The following is a 26,058-nucleotide window of genomic DNA, read 5'->3' on the forward strand; positions in this document are numbered from 1 at the left end:
AAGGCCAGCCTGGTCTACAAGAGCTAGTTCCAGGACAGCCTCCAAAGCCACAGAGAAACCCTGTCTCGAAAAACCAAAAAACAAAACAAAAAAAAATTGGCTGGGTGGTGGTGGCACACACCTTTAATCCCAGCACTCCAGACGCAGAGGCAGGCAGATCTCTGTGAGTTCGAGACCAGCTTTGTCTACAGAGTGAGTTCCAGGACAGCCTCCAAAGCTACAGAGAAATCTTGTTTCAGAAAAACAAAAACAAAAACATGAGCTGAGATGGCTCAGCAGCTGAAAGTGCCTGCCACCAAATCTGAGGGCCTGAGACAGATTCCCAGGACCCACATTGCAGAAGGAAAGACCTGCCTCGTGCAGCTGTCCTCTGGAGTCCCACATGCATATTAAATACATGTCTACGTATGTAAATGTTGTAAGCATACAAATATACATATACATACATACATGCACAACATACACACACACATATATATGTATTTGGTTTTTCAAGATAGGGTTTCTCTGTGTAGCCCTAGCTGTTGTAGAACTAGTTTTGTAGACTAGGCTGGCCTTGAACTCACAGAAATCCATCTGCCTCTGCTCCTAAATGCAGGGATTAGAGATGTGTGCCACCACTGCCCACCTATAAAAATATTTTTAAAAAAGAAGACACAAAGTTGAGTGGGTGTGAGAAGGATCTAGGAAGAACTCAAAATTTACAAAACAAAACATAAAAAACTGTGTCTGTATAGAGCACATGGCAGTGATGCTGGTTAAAATTGTGTTGTAAGAAACCTGGAGATGAGCCGGGTATTGGTGGTGCACGCCTTTAATCCCAGCACTCGGGAGGCAGAGGCAGGTGGATCTCTGTGAGTTCGAGGCCAGCCTGGTCTACAAAGCGAGTTCCAGGACAGCCTCCAAAGCCACAGAGAAACCCTGTCTCGAAAAACCAAAAAAAAAAAAAAAAAGAAACCTGGAGATGAGCCAGGCAGTGGTGGCTCACACCTTTAATCCTAGCACTCCAGAGGAAGGTGGATCTGTGAATTCGAGGCTTTTTTTTTTTAAGATTTATTGATCTACTTTATGTATATGAGTACTCTATCTGCATATGCAACTTTATGTGAGAAAGGGCCACCATGTGGTTGCTGGGAATTGAACTCAGAACATGTGGAAGAGCAACCAGTGCTCTTAACCTCTGAGCCATCTCTCCATCCCCCTGGGGATGAGGCTTTTGTTAATTTGTTTGAGATAGGGTCTCACTATGTAGCTTTGGGTGGTCTAAAGCTCACTGTGTAGACCAGGCTGGCCTTGAACTCATAGAGATCTGCTTGCCTCTGCCTCCCCAGTAGTAGCATTAAAGGCGTCCACTATCATATCAGGCCAATTTTCATTTTTGCTTCCCTGAGGATTTTGCAATTCTTCAGAGACAGAAAAAACGCCCAGTGAGAGGCAGATTGAAGATCCCTTTTGTTATGCATCCCAGTACAATTAGCAAGGAGATGTAAGAGGTTAGAGGATAAAATTATACTAAGCCGGGCGTTGGTGGCGCACGCCTTTAATCCCAGCACTCGGGAGGCAGAGGCAGGCAGATCTCTGTGAGTTCGAAACCAGCCTGGACTACCAAGTGAGTTCCAGGACAGCCTCCAAAGCCACAGAGAAACCCCCCCCCCAAAAAAATTATACTAACAGACAGAACAACCTGAGCTTGGTGGTGACATTTCCTTGAATTCAGATCATAAATTATGATTCTTTTGTGGGGGGGTTACCTTAATGCCAAATTAGACCAAACAAACTTTTATTAATTTTAAGATTTGTTTATTTTGCTGGGCAGTTGTGGCGCACACCTCTAATCCCAGCACTCTGGAGGCAGAGGCAGGCAGATCGCTGTATGTTTGAGACCAGCCTACATGAGCTAGACTACATGAGCTAGTTCTAGGACTGTCTCCAAAGACACAGAGAAACCCTGTGGGAAAAACAAGATTTGTTTATTTTATGTGTATGAATATTTTACATGCACATATGTATATGTACTGCGTTTGCATTGCTGCCTAAAATGGCTGTGAGTCACCTGATGTGTGTGCTGGGACTGAATCTGGGTCCTCTACCACACAGCTAAGTGCTCTTTTTTTTTTTGGTTTTTCGAGACAGGGTTTCTCTGTATTGTTTTGGAGGCTATCGGTCCAGCCCAGCCTTGAACTCACAGAGATCCGCCTGCCTCTGCCTCCCGAGTGCTGGGATTAAAGGCATGCGCCACCACCGCCTCTAAGTGCTCTTATCAGTTAGGTGACAAATGTTTGTAATTATACCACTCAGCACACGGGAGGCAGATGTGTGGTAAGTTCAAGGCCTTACTGGGCTATATTGTGAAGACCTATCTCAAGGAGGAAAAAAATAAAATAAGCAAAGAAAACCTGAGTGTAGTGGTGTGAATTTGAAGAAATCTCAGCATTTAGAATTATAGGCAAGTACCATTATGCCTTGTCAATTGTAGCTTCTTTCTATTTTGCATTATTTTCATATTCTTCCTTTCTCTGGGCCATGACTCTAACAGTAGATACTGGAAAGGTTGCTTTTGGCTCTGTTCAGAGTTGAAAAGTCAGGCTTGGGGCTGGAGAGATGGCTCAGTGGTTAAGAGCACTGGATGCTCTTCCAGAGGTCCTGCATTCAATTCCAGCACCACAGGTTGGCTCACAGCCATCTGTAATGAAATCTGGTGCCCTCTTTGGCATGCAGGCACACACACAGGCAGAATGTGTAGTGACCAGTCCCCCATTTTAGCAGCCATTACAGGCTAACATGTGCTTGTATGACCTTGCTGCTCCTGTCCTGGTCACTAAGGTCAGATGCCCTCCTCGTGGCAAGGAACCAATCAGAAGTTAGCTGGCAGGGCTGTGCTTTACGGCTCTGGGTGTGCTTTATGGACAGTGCACAATAGTGACGTGCAGAACATAGCAACCGCCCTGGGAGGACCAATGGGCCATAACAACCAGTTGACCAATCAACACAGGGCGGGTCACCCAAACCTGGAAGTGCACCAATCCTGAGACTGTTTCATACCCCTAGACACTCCCCTTACGCTGCTCTTTAAGGTCCCTGCCTCAAGGTTGCTTGGGGTCTTTCTCCAGCCATTTGCCTTGGTGGTGGAATGAAGAGCCCGAGCTAATGGGGTTAGCTCGTTAAACATCTACAATAAGACTCTTTGCTTTTGCATGGAAATGGGCCTCTTGGTGATTTTGGGGTTCAGAATTTGGGCACAACAAATGCTGTATACACATTAAATAAATAAATCTTAAAAAAAAAGTCAGACTCAGCTGGGCGTTGGTGGCGCACGCCTTTAATCCCAGCACTTGGGAGGCAGAGGCAGGCGGATCTCTGTGAGTTCGAGGCCAGGCTAGACCGACAGCCTCCAAAACAATACAGAGAATCCCTGTCTCGTAAAAAACCAAAAAAAAAAAAAAAAGTCAGACTCTTAGATGTTGTGTTTTTTTGTTTTTGTTTTTTTCTGAGCCAGGGTTTCTCTGTATTGCTTTGGAGGTTGTCCTGGAACTTTGTAGACCAGGTTGGTCTCGAACTCACAGAGATCTGCCTGCCTCTGCTTCCCGAGCGCTGGGATTAAAGGTGTGTACCACCAATGCCAAGCTAGATGTTGTGTCCTGGAGAACATCTGTACTTGTAATCCCAGTACTTGGGGGGAAAGGCTGGATGATTGCAGTGTGCCCCAGGCCAGCCTTGTCTACACAGTGAGCTCCAGCAAACTTGGAAGTCAGAAGTCAGGTTCTTGACTAGTCTGGACACTCAGATCTTAGACATGCTGCATTTTGTTTTTTAGGTAGTGGATGTTACTCAGACAAGGATTTGAAGGTTAAACAAACAAAAATTGAAAAAAAATTGATGGTCACATATTATCTTAGTGTTTCTATTGCTGTGAAGAGACATCACGACCATAACAATTCTTATCAAGAAAACATTTAATGGGGGTGGCTTACATTTCAGAGGTTCAGGCAATTATCATCATGGTGGGAAGGAAGTAAGAGAGCGTTCAGGCAGATGTGGTGCTGGAGAAGGAGCTGAGGTTTCTTACATTTTGACCTGAAAGCAACAGGAAGTGGTCTGAGACGCTCGGCAGTATCTTGAGCATATATGAGACCTCAAAGCCTGCCTCCACGGTGACACTTTTCCTCCAACAAGATCACACCTACTCCAACAAAGTAACATTTCCTAACAGTGTGGCTGCCTTTCGGGGCCATTTTCTTTGGAACAACCACACATACATCACAGCTTGGTTGCAATTTAGATCATCAAATACCAAGGATTCAGGACTCAGATACAAGATCAAGATAAGACACTGCATTTTGATAAGTTTTGTTGAGAATGTCAGTGTAACTGTGGAATACAGAAACAGACAACATTTCCAGGAAGATCCTGGGTGGTCCCAGATTCAAAGGATGCACTAACACTTTCATCACCGAGTTTTTCTGTCTTTAGATTTATTCATGTTATTTTATGAGTATTTTGTCGGCTTGTACGTGTGTCTGTGCACCACCACGTGGTGACTGGACAGAAGAGGGTGGTGAAATGGAGTTACAGGCAGTTGTGAGCTGCCGTGTGTGTGTGTGTGTGTGTGTGTGTGCATGCGTGTGTGTGTGTGTGTGTGTGTGTGTTTATTGGGAACGAGGTTCTCTGAAAGGGCAAAAAGTGCTCTTAAACCTGGGCCACCTTCCCAGTCCGAACCATTTAGGTGTTCCATGCACACAGGTGGGTGAGATCCAGCTCAAGATGGTATTTAGGAAATGTGCGCGTACCTTTGGCAGGTTGCATAGCTTTCTCCTCATAGTTCATGAAAAAGAAGAAATTAAAAAAGAAAAGAAATTACAGAGAAGTTAAAAGTATTTTTATAGCAAACAGCCACACGCCCTCCATGGAGATCCCGCGGTAACACCGAGTCATGCTGTTCCCGGCCTCCCCCATCCCTCACTGCTGGGTGGAGAGAAAGACCCTCGGGCTGGGTGGCCGCTCCCACGTTGCCGTAGGAGGCTGACAGCGGCGCGGGGCGGGGGCAGCGGGCGCGCAGGGCGGGGCGGGCTCTGCGTGCGCCGGACGCGGGGCTGCGCTCCTCGGGTGCGCTCCTGGGCGCTCGCCGCCGCCGCCGCCGCGCCTTGAGTCAGCAAACTCCGTGGTGTTCCCGGCCCCGCGCCGCCGCCCAGGACTGCGCGTGAGTAAGCGGTGCCCCGGGGAGGGAGCTGGGTGGCGGGTGCCGCGGCCGCCCCAGCACCTGCTCGGCCTGGCCGGGGACGCGGGAGATGCTGGCGGTCGGTCCCCCCCCCCACCGCAACCCCCTTGAATGGAAGGCCAGACACCTTTGAGTTTAGAGGCTGGGAGGGGCATGGAAGGTCTTTTTTTTTTTTTTTTTTTCTCTTTCTTCCTTCTTCATGGGATTGTGGGATTGATGGAAAAGGCCGCGGAGGAACCCACGTTGATGATCGGGTTTAATGACACTGGGAAGCAACAGCCTGCTTATCGGTTCTGGACACCTCACACTTTGCTAAAAATTACCAGGATCGGTAAGGGGATGGTCACGGGATGTCTGTTTCCCAAAGGCACGAGCTCGTGGAGAGCGAAGGATTAGAAATTGAGAGCAGAGGGGGGTTTGACGTGATCTCCATCAACCATTTCCATTTGCGACAGGTGAAACCAAGGTCTGTCATAGGGGAGCAGAAGGCACCCGGTGGAGGGGTGCATGAAAATCTCTCTTCTCCTGCGAGTGGACTTGTGGGAGTGGCCGGAGGGGGCTGGGGGCCCTAGGAGACTCCTCCAGCTACTGGCCGGGCTTTGAGGGGCTTTCTAGGAGGTGGAGGCTAAGTGTCCTGGCTACAATATCTCAAGTGAGGTTGAGGAGTCTGCATGACTTCGCGTGATTGTGATTCCTGCCCCTAAGGCTAGGATACAACCGGAGGGACAGTCATCTCGGTCTCACCCAACCTCTAGGTGTCTTCCTTCTGGTCCTGGGGATGGAGCACGTTAGCAAGCGCCTTACCATGGAGCTGCACCCCAGCCCCCGTTTATTTGTTTTTTAAAGGGGTAGTAGAGTTGAGATTGACTGACAGACGGTTTTGAATAATGCTATAAATGTCGATATATTTACAAGTGATTATGTGGAGATGCAAAAGACCTCATTAGCAGCCACTTCTAGTTCACTGACCATCCATCCGGGTTTCCTCTGTCAGTGCATTCTTACAGAAACAGGACTGGCTGGAACTGCCCTCAGGGAGGTGTGCCCATGGTGGCGATGGGGTGGGGTTGCTATCTTATGGCCATCATGCTTCATTCTCCTCTGCTCTGGACTCCTTTTATTTCACGTGCGGAATACCTTGAGAGGTTGTCGTCTTTAAAGGAGAAATAGGCACCGTCGTTCCTTGCTACATGTTTGAAGAGTTGCCGCTGCAGCGGTTCCCCTACTTGAGAGCACGCTTGACCTCCGTTTTCAGCCCTGGCATGGCACGCCTTTCGTTTTGAGTTAAGCCATTGGGGGAACTGGTTTCTTTTTCCTCTTTTAGTTCAGGGCTGTGGTGTAACAACCACTTGTGAAAGGCTGAGAGCTGCCTGAGAACAGGGTCCAGCCTGCAAGGACTTTTATTTTGAAGAATAGCAGAGAAGGATGTTGGCTAGGATGATGGTGGACTCCTGGAAAGTCCCCCAGATTTTAGGGCTGTTATCACCAAAGGTCTTTTTCATAGTTAACAGTTAGGCTCTCTAGACCTTGTCGCACCTAGAGGCACTATAGTAGTGTGCATTGGCCACAGCTTCTGGTTTCAGTTCCTTCTGAGTTGAAATCTTGGTACACTTGTTTGCTAGTCAAGTTATTGTAGGCAGAGTCAGGCATGGTGGTGCACATCTGTAATCCCAACACTTGGGAGGTGGTCATCCTTAACCTCGAGTCCTTGTCTCAAAAATAACAGCTGACCTGGTACTCAATAGGTAGATCAGGCTGACCTTGAACTCAGAGATCTGCCTGCCTCAGCTTCCCAAGTCTTGAGATTAAAGGCGTCACCGTGATTGGCCCTGTTTTTATTATACATTAATATTTTTTAGGCGGTGTCGCATGTAACCCAGGGTGGTCTCTGACCTGCAGTGTGGCAGAGGATGACCTTGAGCTCCAGACCCTCCAAGGTGCTGCGATCACAGGCATGTGTCCTAGAGGATGGCCTTGACCTCTTGAGCGGTGAGATTACAGGTGTGAGCCACCACGTCTGGCACTGTTATCAATTAATTAATTAGTTGTGAGGAAGAGTCTCCTGTGGCTCAGGGCTGGCTTTAAACACAGTATGTAGCTGAGGCTTTGAAGGCTTGACCCTGCAACACCTACTTTCCAGATGCTGGGACCACAGGTAGGCGCCTGGCATCCTGAATCTTTTCTTTTCGAAAAGATTTTTTTTTTTTTTTTTTTTTTTTTGGTTTTTCGAGGCAGGGTTTCTCTGTATTGTTTTGGAGGCTTTCCTGGAACTCACTTTGTAGACCAGGCTGGTCTCGAACTCACAGAGATCCGCCTGCCTCTGCCTCCCAAGTGCTGGGATTCAAGGCGTGCACCACCACCCGGCTTCTCAGTTACTTTTTGGTGTCCTGTCTGCCATGTGCTGTCTTTATTTTGTGTATGCTCCATGCACTTGGAGACCTTCAGCAGAACACACCGAGCGCCTGCAGAACGGCACACCAAATGCGTCTCTTTAAACTGTGGAGGTACTGGGCCATAACTGTTAAGTTACAAATGAAAATGCACCGATTTACAATGAAAGAAAGAATGTCTGGCTGGGCGGTGGTGGCGCACGCCTTTAATCCCAGCACTCAGGAGGCAGAGGCAGGTGGATCTCTGTGAGTTCAAGGCCAGCCTGGTCTATAGAGCTAGTTCCAGGACAGGCTCCAAAGCTGCACAGAGAAAAGCTGCCTCGAAAAACAAAATACCCACCCTCCAAAAAAAAAAAAAAAAGGACATCTGGAGTCCTTTTTGATTAGGGGATGGAAAGAGGGAAGAAGGGGGTGGGAGGAGCCAAAGGGGGCACACAGAGGAGACGGAGACAGACCCCTCAAGTTGGTACTAGCAAGGGGAGCACATGTAAGGACACCCCAGGCTGCTGAGAAACAACTGCCTGGAGCTTGACATTCAGGCACACAGCCCCTGTCTCCCCCGGGCTACCAGGCTCCCGGGTCCCTTCTCTTTGGGGATTCTCCGTTTGCATGCGCCTCCCCTGGCTGGCCTGGCGCTGACCTCGCTTGATTCCTTCTCAGTGCTTGCCATGCTCTCGTGCTTTCTCATCTTGACACCAGGCTCCTCGGCCATTCTCTCCAACTCTGGCTTCGTTCCGGCCTCAGCTTCAGCTTCCCTCAGACCCTTCCAGTGCATCTTCTTGTCGACACTGACTCTCTGGATCTGTGGTTTTCTTTTCTTTTTTTCTTTTTTTGGTTTTTATGAGACAGGGCTTCTCTGTATTGTTTTTGAGGCTGTTGGTCCAGCCCGGCCTCGAACTCAGAGATCCGCCTGCCTCTGCCTCCCGAGTGCTGGGATTAAAGGCTGATCTGTGGTTTTCAAACATTAAAAATAGTAATAATAAGCCGGGCGTTGGTGGCGCACACCTTTAATCCCAGCACTTGGGAGGCAGAGGCAGGCGGATCTCTGTGAGTTCAAGGCCAGCCTGGTCTACAGAGCGAGTTCCAGGACAGTCTCCAAAACAATACAGAGAAACCCTGTCTCAAAAAACCAAAACAACAACAACAACAACAACAAAAATAATAATAAAGAACATTTATTTATTTGCGTGTGTGTCTGTGCGTGTTTATGTTGTGTGCGATGTGCTTGCGTGCTATGGCATGCAGCTGTGGATGTCAGAGAACAGCTTGTTGAGGTTGGTTCTCTTTTGATGTGGGTCCCAGAGATTGAATTCAGGTCTTTGGGCTGGGTGGCAAGTGACGTTGTCTGCTATGCTATCTTGTTGGCTCTTTGGACATCTTATCCATAAAAATCGTGTGGGTAGAAGCAGATTTCTGGGCCTCAGGGCTCAGTAGCTTGTTCCTCCTTCTCCAAGGTTGGTACAGAGACTGTACAAGTGGGGTTTGTTCTCTTCCATGGCTTCACAAATCATTGGTAAGCCAGAAACTTCCCTTCTGTGCTGGGGATGGATCAAGGGCGGCCAGGAGCCTGCTGGGCAAATGATGTGGTTCGGAGCTGCATCCCCAGTTCTCAGTTCTGAGTTCTTGTTTCACAGACTTGGCCCCTGCCTCACTGATGGAGAAACCCAACCCTGCTCTAGGGTTTGTCAGTCAGCTGACTCTACCAGGTTAAAGGAGAAGCCACCCGTGTACCTCTGGGTCTCTCCTTCCTGTTCCCCTGTGCTCCAGAACCTTTGTTCTGTTACTGTGGACAGCACCCAGTTGCTCTCTCATTGTCTTTAGCTTTATTTCCTTCTTTGTTGTGTGTATGTAAAGGCATGTGGTGGTTTGAATGAGAATGGCCCCTCCAGGCTCCTGTATTTGAATAGTTGATCGTGGGTTGGTGGAACTGTTTTGGAAGGATTAGGAGGTGTGGCTTTGTAGGAGGTGGGCTTGGAGGTTTCTAAAGACTCTTATGATTCCCAGTGCTCTTTCTCTCTGCCTGGTGGTTGTGAGCTCTCCAATATTCCTTTGCTCTGTCATCATGGACTGTAAACCTCTGAAACCATAAACCAGATTAAGTGCTTATTTGTTTTTGTTGTTGTTGTTTTTTTTTTTTTTTTTTTTGGTTTTACGAGACAGGGTTTCTTTGCTTTGGAGGCTGTCGGTCCAGCCTGGCCTCGAACTCACAGAGATCCGCCTGCCTCAGCCTCCCGAGTGCTGGGATTAAAGGCGTGCGCCACCAACGCCCGGCTGTTTTTGTTGTTTTTTAAAAAGGATTTATTTACTTTTGTTTTCTATGTGTGTTGGTGTCTTGTCTGCAAGTATATCAGCCCACCACATGTGTGCCTGGAGACCAGAAGAAAGGGTTGGATCCACTGAAACTGGAGTTACAGACAGTTGTGAGCCACTGTGTGGGTGCTGGCAAGCTGGTAATTGAACCGGGTCCCCTGGATGAACAAGTGCTCTTAACCACCCGAGACCTCTCTCCAACCTCTAAGCACTGCTTTTATAAATTGCCTTGGTCAGTAGAAATGTAACTAAGACGTGGCACGCGTGCCATGCTATGTGTGCACTTATATGTGTGTTCGTGTGTGCCTTGGCAGGCAAGCGATAGGGTCAGGAGTCACAGACACAGACGCACCAGGAGTTCTGCAATGGGATTCAGTAATGGTTTCTTCGTGGCAGAGCAGGTAGAAGGATGGCATTGGGGGGCAGGCATGCTGATCCTGCTGGTGCGAAGGCTGGGGGTCTGCTTGGGCTGGAAGGCTGGAATGTGGGTCTCAGAGGGAATAACGAACTTGTAGCCTCTTCATCTGTTTGCCTGGCAGTGATCAGACCTTTATCTAAACCCACAACCACGGCCGGGCGTTGGTGGCGCACCACTTTAATCCTAGCATTCGGGAGGCAGAGGCAGGCGGATCTCTGTGAGTTCGAGGCCAGCATGGTCTACAAGAGCTAGTTCCAGGACAGCCTCCAAAGCCACAGAGAAACCCTGTCTCGAAAAAAACCAAAAAAAAAAAAAAAAAAAAACCAAAAAAAAAAAACCACAACCACGTTCTGTACGCTGGGAAATCAGTGTTCAGATTTGAATCAGGGTGCAGGCCATCACTCTCTTTATATTCAGTTCAGTTCTCTGAAGGTTGAGCAACAGTGGAAAACTGAAAATCTGTGACCTGTTTTGAGATTTGGCGGAGCTGCGTCTGTGGACAGACACGTATCAGATGCCCTTGAGTTACTTCAGTGTTTCTGCCAGAAATGGAGTTAGGAATAATAACTTTGGCATTTCACCTCCTTCTAGAAGGACTTTCGGCGTGTCTTACCTTCGGCTTCTTGGCCTTGGCTGTCTAAGAGTTAGTGATCTGACTCTCAGAGGTGATGGCCACAATGTGTGCATTACACTTGCAGGTGAACTACAGAACACATATATTGAAAACATTTTGCTGGGCAGTGGTGACTCATACCTGTAATGCCAGCACTCGGGTGGCAGAGACAGGTGGGTCTCAGTGAGTTTGAGGCTAGCTTGGTCTACAAAGTGAGTTCCAGGACAGTCAGGACTATTACACAGAGAAACCCTGCCTCGAAACAAACAAGCAAAAAGCCCAGAAAAAGTTTTGTTCCCTAAACATTGTTATCTGCCATGGAGGATACTTGAAGGAAAATTGTTTTTAAAGGATTAAGTGACATGTCAGGCGTTGGTAGCGTACACCTGTAATCTCAGCACTCAGGAGGCAGAGGCAGGCAGATCTCTGTGAGTTCTAGGCCAGCCTGGTCTACAGTGAGAATTCCAGGACAGCCTCCAAAGCCACAGAGAAACACTGTCTTTGAAAAAAAAAAAAAAAAAAAGACCAAGTGACAGGAACTGTCATAGTACCAGGCACCAGCCTCCACATTTTCTCATTGGTTCTTTCTAGCATATCCATGGAATGCACAGCTGGCCCATTTTATAGGTAAGGAAACTGAGGCACAGAGGTATTAAACGATTTCCCTTGGCCAAGGGCAGACAGTGAACACCTTCGCCATTGCCGTGTCCTTGGTTGAGTGTGGAGGTTCCTTGCTTGTCAGTTCTTCACGCTTGGAGCGGTATCCTGTTGGGTAGTTTGAATCTGATGAAGTAGGTCACATGTAATTCCCAGTTGTTCTTGGTCCCGCAGGCGACTAAAACTCCACCCAGTGCCAGTTCTTGGCGTCTGTGGCCGGTGAAAAAGGTGGTGATTGCCCATGTGTTGCAATACTTCTATTTTTTGTTTCCATCTCGTGACTTTGAAGCAGAGTCTCCATCAGTAGCACAGGATATCCTGGAACTCACTCTGTTATCCAAGCCACCCTTGACTTTGAGGAAACCTTCCTCAGCTTTCCAAGAGTTGCTTTGAGCCTTACAGAGATGGTCTCAGTGCAAAGGCAGAACTTTCGTGGAGTTTTCTCTAACCCCCACACCTGTACCCTTCCTAGTCTTAGCCCCAAACAGGAATGGCAGATGTTCTATGTTGTGCTAGCTTGTTCTTGAGCTCAGAGTCTTTCTCACTCTCTCTGCAGTATCCTCATCCTGCCTGTGACACACCCTTCTTCCAGTCACTGGTCCGTGAGTCATCTGACTCCCTTTTCCATCGTTTCCTCTGTCCAAGTTTTTCCTGTTGCTTAGTGTCCTTTATGTCCTTTTGTGAACTTATTTTTTTTTTTTTTTTGGTTTTTTGAGACAGGGTTTCTCTGTATTCTTTTGGAGGCTGTCCTGGAACTAGCTCTTGTAGACCAGGCTGGCCTCGAACTCACAGAGATCCGCCTGCCTCTGCCTCCCGAGTGCTGGGATTAAAGGCGTGCGCCACCAACGCCCGGCTTCCCACTAACTCTTATAACTTAAATTAACCCATTTATATTAATCTAAGTTTTGCCTCTCTTCCATCTTGCACCTCCTGTTTCCTCTTCAAGTCCTCTGGCATCTCTTCTGCATCTAGATTCATCTCCTCTCCCTCTCTCTGCCCAGACCCGCCTACCCTCTTCCTGCCTAGCTATTGGCCATGTAGTTCAGTATTAAACCAATCAGAAGGCGCCCTGACAAACACGTCTTTACAGTGTACAAAAAGATTATTCCACAACAGCTCGCCTGGACTCAAACTCAAAAAACAAAACAACAACAAACCAGCTGGGAGTCAGTTATAGAGGAGTGTGTGTGTGTGTGTGTGTGTGTGTGTGTGTGTGTATGTGTGTGTATGTGTGTGTGTGTGTGTGTGTGTGTGTGTGTGTGTGTGTGTGTGCAGGCGTCGGAGGGTTATGTAAGGGAGGAAGCGTTGAATTTGGGTGTGGCGGTGTCAAACCTGGAGCCCCTGCCTTGTGACAGGATAAAATAAAACTCCAGTGTCTTCCAGTGTCATGGGTTGGAACAACTGTGGAGTCTGTTGTCTCCTTCCACCCGTATCTAGTTCTGGACTGAACTCAGGTCACTGGGCTTGCATGGCAAGTGTCTTTACTCTCCAGTCCATCTAGATACCAGCTGCCTCGTGCCTGAAGCACGTACCAGGCTGGTCCTGTTTTTCCTGCTTGTCTTCTTCCAGTATCAAGACTTAGTTAATTGGCTCATGCCTTTTCTTTTCTCCCTCGTTTTCTTTTCTTTCTTTTGAAGCAGGGTCCCTTGACTGTGCAGACCTGGCTGTGTAACCATGCTGGCCTTGAACTCACAGAGATCCATGTACCTGTGTCTCCTGAGTTCTGGGATTAAATGTGGGTGCTACCTGACTCCGGCCTTCTCTTGGAATCCGCTCCCGTCCAACTCCTCCTTCCTATAGCTCTATCACCAGAGCTGCGTGTTTGGTACAATGAGCTTCACAAGTGACCCGTTTTTATCAGTGCCTTAGCATCTTTAGGTCTTAGACTAGGCAGTGTCACTTACCGGGAACAAATCTCAGTGATTATCTAGTGGGTTGACTTTTCCTCAAGTTATCCTTGAGAGCATTCATAGCTAATGACTCTGAACAGGTCACATTCAGATGCTGGCTTTTCCAGGTTCACATATGGACAGAACTTGGCCTACCTCATATCCTGAAGAATGTGAATACTTGGTAATAACCCAGTGTTTGGGTTGGCATTTTCTATTCCCAGCTGTCTGTCTGTCTGTCTGTCTGTCTGTCTGTCTGTCTGTCTCTCTCTCTCTCTCTCTCTCTCTCTCTCTCTCTCTCTCGGTTTTTCAAGACAGAGTTTCTCTGTGTAGTCTTGGCTGTGCTGGAACTCACTATGTAGACCAGGCTGGCCTGGAACTCACAGAGATCCCCCTGTGTCTGCCTCCCAAGTGCACCACTGCTGCCTAGCTTTTCTTGTCTTTTTTTTTAAGTAGAAAAGCTTAATTAAAAATTATTTTATAGCCAGGCGGTGCTGGGGAAGTGCTTTACCCTGATCTGCAGGTAGCAGGGAGGGAGGGGAAGAGAGAGGCAGGCTGCAGCAGGGTGAGGGTGGGGCGGCAGGGAGGGAGGAGAGCCTGGGTTTGACTTGGGCCTCTGAAACCTCACAGCCCATCCTTAGTGACACACCTCCCCCAACAAGGCCATACCTACTCCACGGCTACACCTCCTAACCCTTCCTAACAGCTCTGGGAACAAAGTATACAAATCTGAGCCTAGGGGGCCGTTCTCATTCAAACCTCCACACCCTTCAATCACTGACTGCCTCTAAATCCCCAGGGAAAGGCCGGGCCTCAGCCCTTCCCTTTGAATTGTTAGTGACAAAAATGTTAACATGAGTATCTCCCACCCCATCCTCTATAGTCCAGTGAAAGCAATGTGCTCTTTAGCACATTGGCTGTGGCCGGTCCTGGGGAAAAGCTTGCTTTCCTCAGGAGATGAAGGGTTAACTATGGTGGGGGGAAGGGGGCTGGCGTGAGAGGTCACTGTTCTTACCTTCCCATCCCAGGTGGGTTGGGCTTATCCAAAACTTGATGATGCAGAAATGGAGAGAATTTTCTGGAACTCATTCAGTCAAGCTCAATGTGCCCAGTATTTATTGAGTACTGACTCTCTGCCAGGCACTGTGCTAAGTGAATGTGGGGTTTTAAAGCATAAATGGTTTGGACAAGGCCCCTGCCCTCTGGGGACTTTTGAGATGACAGATAATAAACACAGAAATAAATGAATGGTTAAAACAATACCAACTACAATAAAGGTAAGTTTTTTTTTTAATGGAGCACTGCCTCTCTGAGGAGGTGGAGAGGCCTGCCTGAAGGGTAGGAAGGAAGGAGCCGTTGTGGTGACTAGGGTAAGGGAGATGAGAAGGGGATATCAGGGGCATAGGAAGCACGAAGGCTTTTGGTAGGGGAACGAGGTGGGCAGTAGAAATGGCCTGTTGCATGTGCAGAAGCGTTAAGAGGTAGATACAGTTGGGGACTCTGAGGGGTGTGGCTTGCAGGGCTCACACGGGGAAGACCTATGGGGTTTCCCAGCACAGATGCACCTGAGAGGCTTGAGGTGCCCAGGTGGGACTGTTGCAGTTAGGGCGTTGTGTGTTTGTAATTTGGATGCCTCTTACCCCCAACCCCCCCCCCGTAGTTCAGTGCTTTGGGGGTGCTGTGTGTTTGGTAAGAGAGGCCATCTGCAACCAGGCGCTTGGGGCTTTTGTGTGCACCACACCCCTTTAACAACAGACACACAAGCCTTGCACAGACTGCTTGAATAGCTGCCTACATTCTCTGTGAAGTGTAGTGGCTCCTCTCCATACAGAATGTCTGAGAGCTACCGTTCCCGGCCATGGTGGGGCATCATTGTTCCTGCCTGGGTTCTCTCTAGGAAACTTGAAGGGAACCAGTCTTGTAAATTTAGGACAGAAATGGTCTTTCTGTGTATGGTGGGCACCATAGGGAACAGAATGATAAATAAAACTCATCACTTAAATTAAAAAAAAAAAAAGCACAGCAAACCCCCAGAGCTGACCAAACCTGACAAGCCAGAAAAATGTCTTTGTAATTCATGTTGTTGATTAAGGGTCAGTTTTCCTAAAAACAACAAAAAACCAAAAACCAACCAAAAAAAAAACAAAAAACAAAAAACAAAACCCAACTGGAGGGGCTGAGGCAGGAGGACCAAGAGTTCAAGCCCATCCTGTCTCAAAAATACGAACAATTCATGCACTTAAATAGAGCTGACTCAGCAGGTAAAGGTGCTTACCACCAAACCTGGTAACCCGAGATCAGTCTCTGGGAGCCACATGATGGAAGGAGAGACCTGACTCTCATAAATTGTCTTCTGACCTCCATACACTAGCCTTGGCATGGTGTGCGAGCACACATGCAAATAAATGTAATTAAACCAAGTCACTTTGGCAGACCTGTTTTACTCTCCTGGAAAAATGTGGCACCTTATCATATGAAGAAAGGCTTGGGAAAGGACTCACTTGACCGTGAATTCTCTGCAGAGGGTACATATCTGCCATAGTTAATAGTTCACCTGACCTTATGAACTGAGAAATTCCGCTTGTAGACATTTATTTCTCAGTGGTACTCACCGAGGTTTTCACTGTTGGTAACAGCACAAGAGTGTGTGTGAGTAGGTGGCTGGGGAGATGAGTAACGGGACATCTTCTTGGCGGAGCCGGGTGTGGTTGCAAAGAAGGAGATTGTTCTGAGGATAGCTGGGTGCAGGCTGTGTGGTTAAATATTCAGAATGCGGCATAGGGAGAAGTGTGAGTTGGTACCATTTGCAGGAAAGAAGGGCATGAAGTAAATGTATGTATGCTTGAATATCCATAAAGGGCCTCAAGAAGAATGCTGAAAGGGTCGGACGGCTGGGGTGGGGGGAGTTTTCATCTTGTAGTCATATTCTTCACATTTCCAACTGTGTTAAATTAAAAATATTATTTTTATTTTTATTTTATTTTATTTTTTTGGTTTTACGAGACAGGGTTTCTCTGTATTGTTTTGGAGGCTATCGGTCTAGCCTGGCCTCGAACTCACAGAGATCCACCTGCCTCTGCCTCCCGAGTGCTGGGATTAAAGGCATGCGCCACCACCGCCCGGCTATTATTTTTTTAAATGTGGGCTGGAGAAATGGCTCAGAGGTTAAAAGCACTGACTTCTTCTCTTCCAGAGGACCTTGAGTTCAATTCCCAGCAACCTCATGGTGGCTCATAACCATCTGTAATGAGATCTGGTGCCGTCTTTGTACGGTATACATAATAAAAAAAATAAATCTTTAAAAAAATGTGTGTGTGGAAGCCAGCTAGGGTGTTCACTTGCAGTTCTTGCAGAGGATGGTTTCAGTCCCAAACACTCACATGCAGACGCATAGCTGTCCATAACTCCAGTTCCAGAGGATCTGATGCTTTCTGACCTCTGCAGGTATTGGACATTCGTGTGGTGCGTGGACACATACCTAGGCAAAACACTCATACATTAAGTAAATGAATCTTTGCAGAATCTATTTTGAAAAGCACATGTGTATGTGTGCACATGTGAGCATGCACATGCATGTGTGTGTGTGTGTGGGTGCCTACTAAGAGCATCAGGTCTCCCTTGAATCTGGTGTTAAAGGCAGTTGTGAGTTGCTCTACATGGGAGCTGGGAGTTGAACTCAGGTCCTCTGCAAGAGCAGCAGCCTGTGAGTCTAACGGCTGAGCATCTTAGCATCCCCTGTGGTGGTATATTGTTTAATTTATTAAAGCCACTGGAGATCAAAATAGCAAAGCATCCACACTAGTTATAGAAGTTAAGCAGTTGCCGGGCTGTGGAGGATTACGCCTTTAATCCCAGCACTCAGGACACTAAGGCAGGTGGATTTCTGTGAGTTCGAGGCCAGCCTGGCAAGTTCCAAGACACCCTCTAAAACAATACAATACAAACAATACAGAGAAACCCTGTGGTGAAAAACCAAAAAAAAAAAAAAAAAAAAAAAAAAAGGAAAAAAAAAGAAAAAAAAAGAAAGAAAGAAAAGAAGTTAGGTGGTGATGGTACACACCTTTAATCCCAGGACTCAGGATTAAGAGTTAGATGGATTTCTCTTAGTTCAAAATTGATCCAGTCCTAAGAAAACCCCAGCTCATTGATCTCAGCACCTGGGATCATATGCCTTTAATCCCAGCATTAGGGAGGAAGAGATGGGAGTAAGAAGAGGAGACATACCCGGGCGTTGGTGGCGCACGCCTTTAATCCCAGCACTCGGGAGGCAGAGGCAGGCGGACCTCTGTGAGTTCGAGGCCAGCCTGGTCTACAAGAGCTAGTTCCAGGACAGCCTCCAAAAGCCTCAGAGAAACCCGGCCTCAAAAAAAAAAAAAAAAAAAAAAAGGAGACAGGAACTGAGAGCCTTTTGCCTTTTTGCCTCTGAGGCTTGGTGAGAAAGCTCGTGGAGACAGACAGGATCAGCAACGTCAGCCTGAGGTAGAGGTAAGAGCTCCTGGCTTGGCTGCTTTGCTTTTCTGATTTTCAATTTGAAGCTTGAATCCCAACGTCTGTCTCTGGGTCTTCTATGTATTGTGCTACAGTCCCCTAGATGCGTTAAAATTGAAAAGCTGTAGCTAAGAGAGCGAAGAGTAGTTGGGATGGACAGACGGCTGCTTTACCCGCATTGTGTTGTCCCTGGTGTCCAGTGTGTCTCCTTGTGGCCTTGAACTTCGTAGCCAATGATGGCCTTGAACTCCAGCACTTCTCAACTCCCCATCTCACGTTCTGGGATGACGAGCATGCACCACCCTGCCCAAATCTGGACTACTAATTTTTGAAACATGCTTCACTATGTAGACCAAGCTGGCCCTGAGTCCACAGAGATGTGCTTGCCTCTGCTGGGGTTGAAGGCTCAGCCCTGACCTTTTTTTTTTTAATGTGGAAGAACACTTAACGTGAGATTATCTTCTTAAGATTTTTAGCCTTGGGCATGATATTGTGGACTGTGAAGAAGTGTGCTTGATGCCGTCAGAATCTCTGACCTGATGTGTGTCCCCCGCCCCCCAGGCCATTGCTCCCCTTTGCCTGCAACACTTTCTGGGTCAGGCATTTGCTTCCTCTCACTTTGTGAGGTGGTTTAGCCTGTGCAGGAGAGAGCCTCTGATGCCCTGCGGTGGTGTGAGCAGAACCGACGGTCAGAGGAACAAGATACTTGCCAACAAAGAGTTAAACCGTTAGTCATCAGGCAAATGAAACCTGTGTGCCCAGGCCCAATGGTGTTTTTTGTTTTTGCCTAATCATTTGTGTAACAAGCCCTAACACCCACCTCCCTGTCTCCACCTTCTTCCTCTTAAGGCTCTGCGGGTTCGATTTGTAAGAACAAAATACCCAGGGATGTCCAGTCTGTCATCAGACTGGTGAGCAAACCCAGAGCCCCTAAGAATTCCTGAGAGGTAGAAATGCAATTTTCTTCCTTGAACTCTATTCCCTTTTGCTCTGTTTGACAGAAGTGGCTAGTTTCCTGGGATGCATTTTCGAAGCCCGTCTTTTTAACAGGTTGGTGCCTGACTTGTTCAGTGGTTTTGGTTTATGATTGAGTGATTGTGTGGTGATCCTGTGAGGCTTGTTTAAAATCAACTGGTCTGAAATCTTGGGCTACTTCCTTGACATGTTCACCTTTGTGAGCTAGTGCTGAGGCTTCCCAGTGGTTAAAAGGAAAGGATTTGTTTTACTTTTAGTCGTCTGTGTGGGTGCCGGCACAAGACTGCAGGCACCCTCAGAACATCCTTGCAGCTGGAACTACAAGCAGTTGTGAGCTACTGGTGTGGGCGCTGGGAGCCAAACTCAGGTCTTCTAGAAGAGCCTCACGTGCTCTTAACCACTGAGCCATCTCTCTCGCCCAACAGTATACATCTCCTTCTCTCTCTCTCTCTCTCTCTCTCTCTCTCTCTCTCTCTCTCTCTCTCTCTCTCTCTCTTTCTCTCTTTCTTTCTTTCTTTCTTTGGTTTTTCGAGACAGGGTGTCTCTGTGGCTTTGGAGGCTGTCCTGGAACTCGCTCTGTAGACCAGGCTGGCCTCGAACTCACAGAGATCCACCTGCCTCAGCCTCCCGAGTGCTGGGATCAAAGGCATGCGCCACCACCGCCCGGCTCCTTCTTTCTTTTTTAAAGTTTTGTATTTCATTTTATTTTTTGTGACAGGGTGTCTCTGTGTAGTCCTGGCACCTACTTTTTAGACCAGGTTGGCCCAGAACTCACAGAGATCCACCTGCCTCTGCTTTCCTGGTGCTGGGATTAAAGGTGTGCACCACTACCATCTGGCTAAAGATTTGATATATATATATATATATATATCTTTGTGTTTCTGTGTGAGTGTGTGCCTCATGTGTGGCAGTGCCTGTGGAGGCCAGAAGACAGTATCTCCTCCCCTTGAAGCTGTAGTCACAGTGTAGTTAGCCACTGGGTGTGCGTGTGGGGAATTTAGACCCTGGAAGGGAAAAATTAGGGTTTTCTTTTGCTCTGAAGTTTCCCCATTAGTTCCAGTCGCTTTCACTTTCACAGCCTACTGTCAGAGGCAAAGCCCGTGGGGTGCTTTTGCTTCTGCTGAAAGCATTTTTTTTTTTTTTTTTTTTTTGGAGACAGGGTTTCTCTGTGGCTTTGGAGGCCGTCCTGGAACTCGCTTGGTAGTCCAGGCTGGTCTCGAACTCACAGAGATCCGCCTGCCTCTGCCTCCCGAGTGCTGGGATCAAAGGCGTGCGCCACCACCGCCCGGCTTGCTGAAAGCATTTTAAGAAGAAAGATGATGGTGTGTGTGTGTGTGGGGGGGGGGTGGCAGTGGAGGGTATCAGATTGAAATAGCAGGGGAAACAGCCACATTTTAAGAATCCATATATGATGGAAAGAGTTGACCACAACAGATCAGAAGAGCACTTGGAAGAAAAGTGTTCATTGGGTGTGTAAGTGAAGCGTGTATATGGGTGTGTAAGGGCAGAAAGAACTCTGGTGTTGTATGGGAATATCTGGATTCAGGAGCCTAGCCTGAAGCCAGGCATGAGAGCTCATGCTTGTAACCCAGCAGCTGGGAGGCAGAGGCAGGAGGATCAGTACAAGTTTGAGGCTAGCCTGGGCTACATGTCAAGTTACAGGCCTGCTAGGACTACATAGAATGATTGTGTAGGTCTGCATGTGTGAGTTCCTGAGGAGGCCAGAGGCCAGACTCTGGGAGCTGGAGTTCAGGCCACTGTTGTGAGGCAGCCAGTGTGGGTGCTGGGAATGGATGGGGCCTCTGTAAGAGCAGTGTGTGCTCTTACCCACACACCGAGCAGTCGGCCGCTCCAACTCCTTTTGATAACTTTTTTTCTTTCTTTCTTTTCTTTTTTTGTTTTGTTTTTCGAGACTGGGCTTCTATGTGTAGCCTTTCTTGGAGCCTGTCCTGGCACTCACTCTGTAGGCCAGGCTGGCCTTGAACTCACATAGTTCTGCCTGCCTCTGCTTCCTGAGAGTGCTGGGATTAGAGGCGTTCCTCCCTACCACCCGGCTCCTTTTGATAACTCTTTTTCCTGGGGGGTTGTGAGACAGGGTTTCTCTGTGGCTTTGGAGGCTGTCCTGGAACTCACTCTTGTAGACCAGACTGGTCTCGAATTCACAGAGATCCACCTGCCTCTGCTTGGAGTGCTAGGATTAAAGGTGTGCGCCACCATTGCCCGCCCGGCTCTTGATAACTTTTTAAAAGCACAAAATACTTGACCATATTTAATGTCACAATAGCTAGTAGGGATAACCAATCAAGAGTTTTTGTTTTTCTGTTAGGAAATCAGCTATAAAAGGGATGTTTTCTCTTGCATGTGTGGACTTGAAGTTGCCAAGTTTGAGATTTTGATATTTATATCAATATGTTGAGCCCTGTACTTTGGGTAAACAAAGTGAACCTGTTCCTTGATCAGGAGATAGCTGGAACTCCTGACTAAGGTAAGGAAATTGACCTGGAAGTCACATGTCTTACGAACACAAAGTAACCCAGAATCGTCCAGAATCCCAGTGCTACTGCTGGGAAGCAGGATTCAATGGTGCAATTACATCATCTTTTAAACGATAGTCTGTATGAAGTGACCAGAGGAGAAGCAAACCCTTACAGCGTGTGGTTTCACGTTTTTTAAAGCCTAATAGCAGCCATTAGCAGCAGTAAGTGTATGGGCGTCTTTATAGCAAGACTTCAGTCTCAGGTGTTCTCCTTTCATTAATTTGTTTATTGGTCAGTAACTATAGAAGCAGGCTCTACTGTCAGCTCTCATTTTATAGGTAAAGCTACCAGGAAAGTAGAGGTGAAGCGGGTGGGCCAAGACCACTTAGCAGGAGTCCTGTGTGACAGGAGGCAGTGGTTGACCACAGACTTTCCAGTTCACCGTCAGAAGTGCTGTCCGGCCGGCCCACCGCTGTGCGGGAGTATACTCTGAGATCCGGCTTGGTAGTACCAACCTGTGGGTGAACACTGGGCACCCTATGCTTTGTTAGTGTGGTGCCCTAAGAACACCCTTGGGTGACTTCTGGGCATTATTTTTTCACTACCATCTTGTCAGTGGAATGTGACAGGGAATCCAGTGTATGCTATTAAGGTTGAGACCAGAGATCCCAGATAAACAAGGGTGGAGAGGAGCTGTGCAGTCCTGACTGTCCTGGAACTCACTCTGTAGGCCAGGCTGGCCTCAAACTCACAGAGATCCCCCTGCCTCTGCCTTGCAAGTGCTGGGATTAAAGATGTGTGCCATCACATTTCATTTATTCTTGGTCAAGAGTAGAAGTACGCCGGGCGGTGGTGGCGCACGCCTTTAATCCCAGCACTCGGGAGGCAGAGGCAGGCGGATCTCTGTGAGTTCGAGGCCACGCTGGACCGACAGCCTCCAAAACAATACAGAGAAACCCTGTCTCGTAAAACCAAAAAAAAAAAAAAAAAAAAAAAAGAGTAGGAGAAGTGGCTAAAAACTCATACATCAGCCTTACCACCTTTGGTGGGCCATGAGGAATTGGGAAACAAAGGGGAGGAATATCATTGCTTTTCTGGGGAATGGGTGGAGATTTTCTGGAACTTTGGGATCCCCATCCTCCTTGCGTTCATTTCATGGTTCTCTGCAGCTGTTGTCACGGCCCTTGCCGGCTGTCATAGCGCTGTCTGTCATTTAGCAGGCACGGGGCTATAAGGAAGTGAGAGATGGTCACTCTGCCAGCCATCCAACAAATACTGGTCAGCCTATGTGACGAGGACTTCTGGCCCACAGGCAGCCTGTCTGTCCTCAGAGATAAATAAGACTGGAGCAGGGTAGCAATGCAGCCCGTGCAGCTGGGCAGCGTGCAGGGTGGTTACACGTGTGCACTGACACAGAGGGTTACACTCTGCAGGGGTGGGTGCCCCGCCCTGGCTCAGCATCGGCACCGTGGAGCTCCAGGGTTTACCGCAGATTCTTTACATTGTCATTTCCTCACTCGTGAGCGTTTCAGCTGTCTCAGCTTTTAGGTTATAAACATGAATAGGTGGGCATGGAGCCCAGGGGTAGAGTACTCGCCTAGCTCGTACAAGGCCCCGGGTTAAAACTCACTGCCTCTAAAACAAAACAAAACAAAACAAAAAACACAGAGCAACAGCAACAGTAACAAACCAAGGCTGCAGTGAGCCTCCCCGGGAGCAGCTTTGTACCCGGGCTGGCCTCTGAAGGACTATCGCCTAGACGGCTGATTTTGGTCAGGGTTGTTGAGCCCTGGCCTGGAGTCAGTGATCCTACCTTTCCAGAAGGTGGCCCATCTGGGGTGACGACTGCATCTTCTGCGTTAGCCCACAGCTCTGACCCATCATCCTTTACCTCTTCAGGTATGTGAAGGTGACTATTCTTGGTTGTCAACCTGACCACATCTGGAATTAACTGAAACCCAACAGGCTGGGCTCACCTGTGAGAATTTTTTTTTCTCTTAATTAAATCATGTGAGCTGGGAAGATACATTTTTAATCTGGATTTTTTAGAAGTGGGACGGTCCCTCTCTCTCTCTCTCTCTCTCTCTCTCTCTCTCTCTCTCTCTCTCTCTCTCTCTCTCTCTCTCTCTCAAAACCAAAAAAAAAAAACCAAAAAAACAAAACAAAACAAAAAAAATAGTTTAGTACTAAAGTCAACAAAACCCACTTAATGCATGTTTCCCCTTTCCCATCTTGCTGTGGTCTCTCAGACACTGAGTTGTTGGGCCAGAGAGATTGCCAGTCATAAAGGCACCTGCAGCCAAGCCTGTGAACCTGAGTCCAAAGCCTGAGACCTACTTGATGCAAGGAGAGAGCCTCCTCCTGCAAGTTGTCGTCTGATCTCCACACGTGCACTGAGGCACATGCCAGGTGCATACGCACATGCTTGCACACACAATAAACAGAATTTAATTTGAAAAACCCGAGTTACGGACCTGCGTGCCAGCTAGGGTAGCTTATTCTAATTCAGGTGTGGTGGCTGGAGGGGGGCTCCTGAGTAGGGGGAGGGGTGCTGCTGTCTCCTGGACCTCAGATTAGGCACGAACCACACCCAAACATCCGTCTTCACAGAGAGCCTTTATTAAGTAGGGAAGAAAAGTTAAAGTGGCTGCTTTCTGACTCGGGCAGAAAACCAGCAGCAAATGACCTCGCAGGTGTCATTCTTAAGAGGAGAAAAGGGGGAGGTCTGTGCTATGATGGACTAGGATGTGTGGTAAAGGGATAGGGGGAAGGGGACAGGGGAAGGGGGCAGGGATATTTGTCCTAAAGAGACAAAGGACTGCCTCTGGACAGAGAGGAGACAGACGTGGCCCATAGGCAAATGGCAGTTTGTAAAGGAAAAAGGGGAAACCCTGGGTTAGGATGGGGTGTTTAACTGGGCATGCTAATTAGGTGAGCCAAAGGGGGCTTTTGGTGGTGGATTTCAATACTTTCATAGCTGGGCCTTGGTAGTTTGCTCTGGGGAGGAGGAAATGGTCAAATAAGGGGATAGGCCTTGGTGTCTAGCTTTAGGAATGTAGTCAGCAGTTTTTATAGCAAGGCAGAGGGCAGGGGGAGAAAGGCGAGGCCTGCCAGAGCCACGTGCTCACCATGCTCCCATGTTGAGCTGGCCAGAGTCCCTTCAGTGACCCAAACCTATAATCCCATCCCTGGAGAGCAGATATCCTGCGCTGCATAGGAATTTGACCGTAAGCTATAGAGATCCGTGTCTCAAAGCAAAGACAAGTTGTTTTCTGCCCCCCTTTCTTTGTTTTGGTGTCTTGAAAAACAGAGGAGACACTGGCCCCAGAAGATGAGAAGCACCTCCTCCCTGCCGCAGTGGTATGAGCTCCCATTCCATGGTGGTGCTCCCATGACTGGTAAGATTAGGTCCCAGCATGTTCAAGGTGCTCAGAGTCATTTAGATGACCTCACAGGCCTGTAACCTTCCTCTTTCCCCAAAGTACTGTTAAAGGCTACCCTCTAGTTCTCTCTTTTGACTTACACTCCTTACTAAAATTTGCTGAATACAGGTTTATATCTGACTTGTCCATAGCTTGCTACTAGTGAGACATCTAAAGGATACATATGGGTTATGTGTGAAATAAAGTCTGTGCGTGTGTGTGTGTGTGTGTGTGTGTGTGTGTGTGTGTGTGTGTGTGTGTGCGCGCGCGCGCGTGCATGTGATTAGGATTAGGGGCTCCTGAGATGGCTTAGGGTGCTTACTGTCAAGTGGGACTATCTGCATTAAATCTCTAGGTACCACGTGGTGGAAGGGAGGAACCGGCTTCTGGAACTTGTCCTCTGATGCCCACACATGGACTGTGGTGCACACATATGCTCGCATACCCGATAAGTGAAAAATATATTAGAGAATAATTGCATTGTTAGAAATATGACTAGTCTTTTAAAACTGAAACTATTTAAAGTGCGTGCCCTGGGGTGAGGAGTCCGGGATGTCTATCCCACAGTCTGTGGAGGAGGTTGTAGACTCAGTTGATGGTGAGAGTCCCTCAGAGTGGCTGTGGCAGGCACTGAGGGATTCCTGGGGTTGGATGACTCACAGGATTGGGGAAGGAAGGATTTACAGCATTTCAGGATTCTTGCTTGTATCACTGTAACCCTTTACAGAGTTGGGATTGTAGGTCTTGTAAGAAGTCCCTGTATTTTCTTTTGGTGTGGATTCTATTGGCAGTGTTTCATACATTAGGAAAATAGCCCTCAGCTTGATCCCAACCCTTCCTACCAGTTCAGGGGAAATTGCACACCAGGTGGGTGTGTGGAAGATTGTAAGAGCTATCCAGAGGGTACACTGGATTTACCTGATTCCTTCAACTTCTGTGTCTTGACTGACAACAGAGTGCCTTGACTATTCTAACCAGCCAACTGTAGGATTGAATGGAAGGCTTTGAACACTCCATAAACTGATAAGGGTATCTAGGTTGTCTAAAACACTGAAAAAAAAATGGCTACCCAAGCCCAAATTCCACATACCCTCATATAAAGCCCACACTGCCACCCGTGGCCATGGTCATACCTCAGGAGAACGTCCCTCTGACTAGCAAAGGGGTACACATCCATTCTGTAACACATTTTCCTGGAAATGCT

General features: G+C 47.9%; 1 protein-coding gene across 7 annotated transcripts in view; it reads left to right on the top strand.

The window, feature by feature from the left end:
• The first annotated feature begins 5,065 nt into the window (after window positions 1-5,065).
• Snx10 (sorting nexin 10) overlaps window positions 5,066-26,058 on the top strand; it is a 55,311-nt gene continuing 34,318 nt past the window's right edge. Inside the window, exons 1-2 of one of the 7 annotated variants that reach the window (XM_013125089.3) lie at window positions 5,085-5,197; window positions 7,075-7,216. The gene's annotated coding sequence lies outside the window, so the exon portion shown is untranslated. Of the gene's footprint in view, window positions 5,198-5,398; window positions 5,547-7,074; window positions 7,217-18,916; window positions 19,031-26,058 lie in introns of those variants that run through there. The other 6 variants (XM_013125091.3, XM_040737841.1, XM_005085884.4 and 3 more) reach the window with 6 other exon arrangements.

This window comes from Mesocricetus auratus, unplaced genomic scaffold, assembly GCF_017639785.1.
Source record: "Mesocricetus auratus isolate SY011 unplaced genomic scaffold, BCM_Maur_2.0 Super-Scaffold_100676, whole genome shotgun sequence".
In the NCBI taxonomy this organism is placed as follows: Eukaryota; Metazoa; Chordata; class Mammalia; order Rodentia; family Cricetidae; genus Mesocricetus; species Mesocricetus auratus.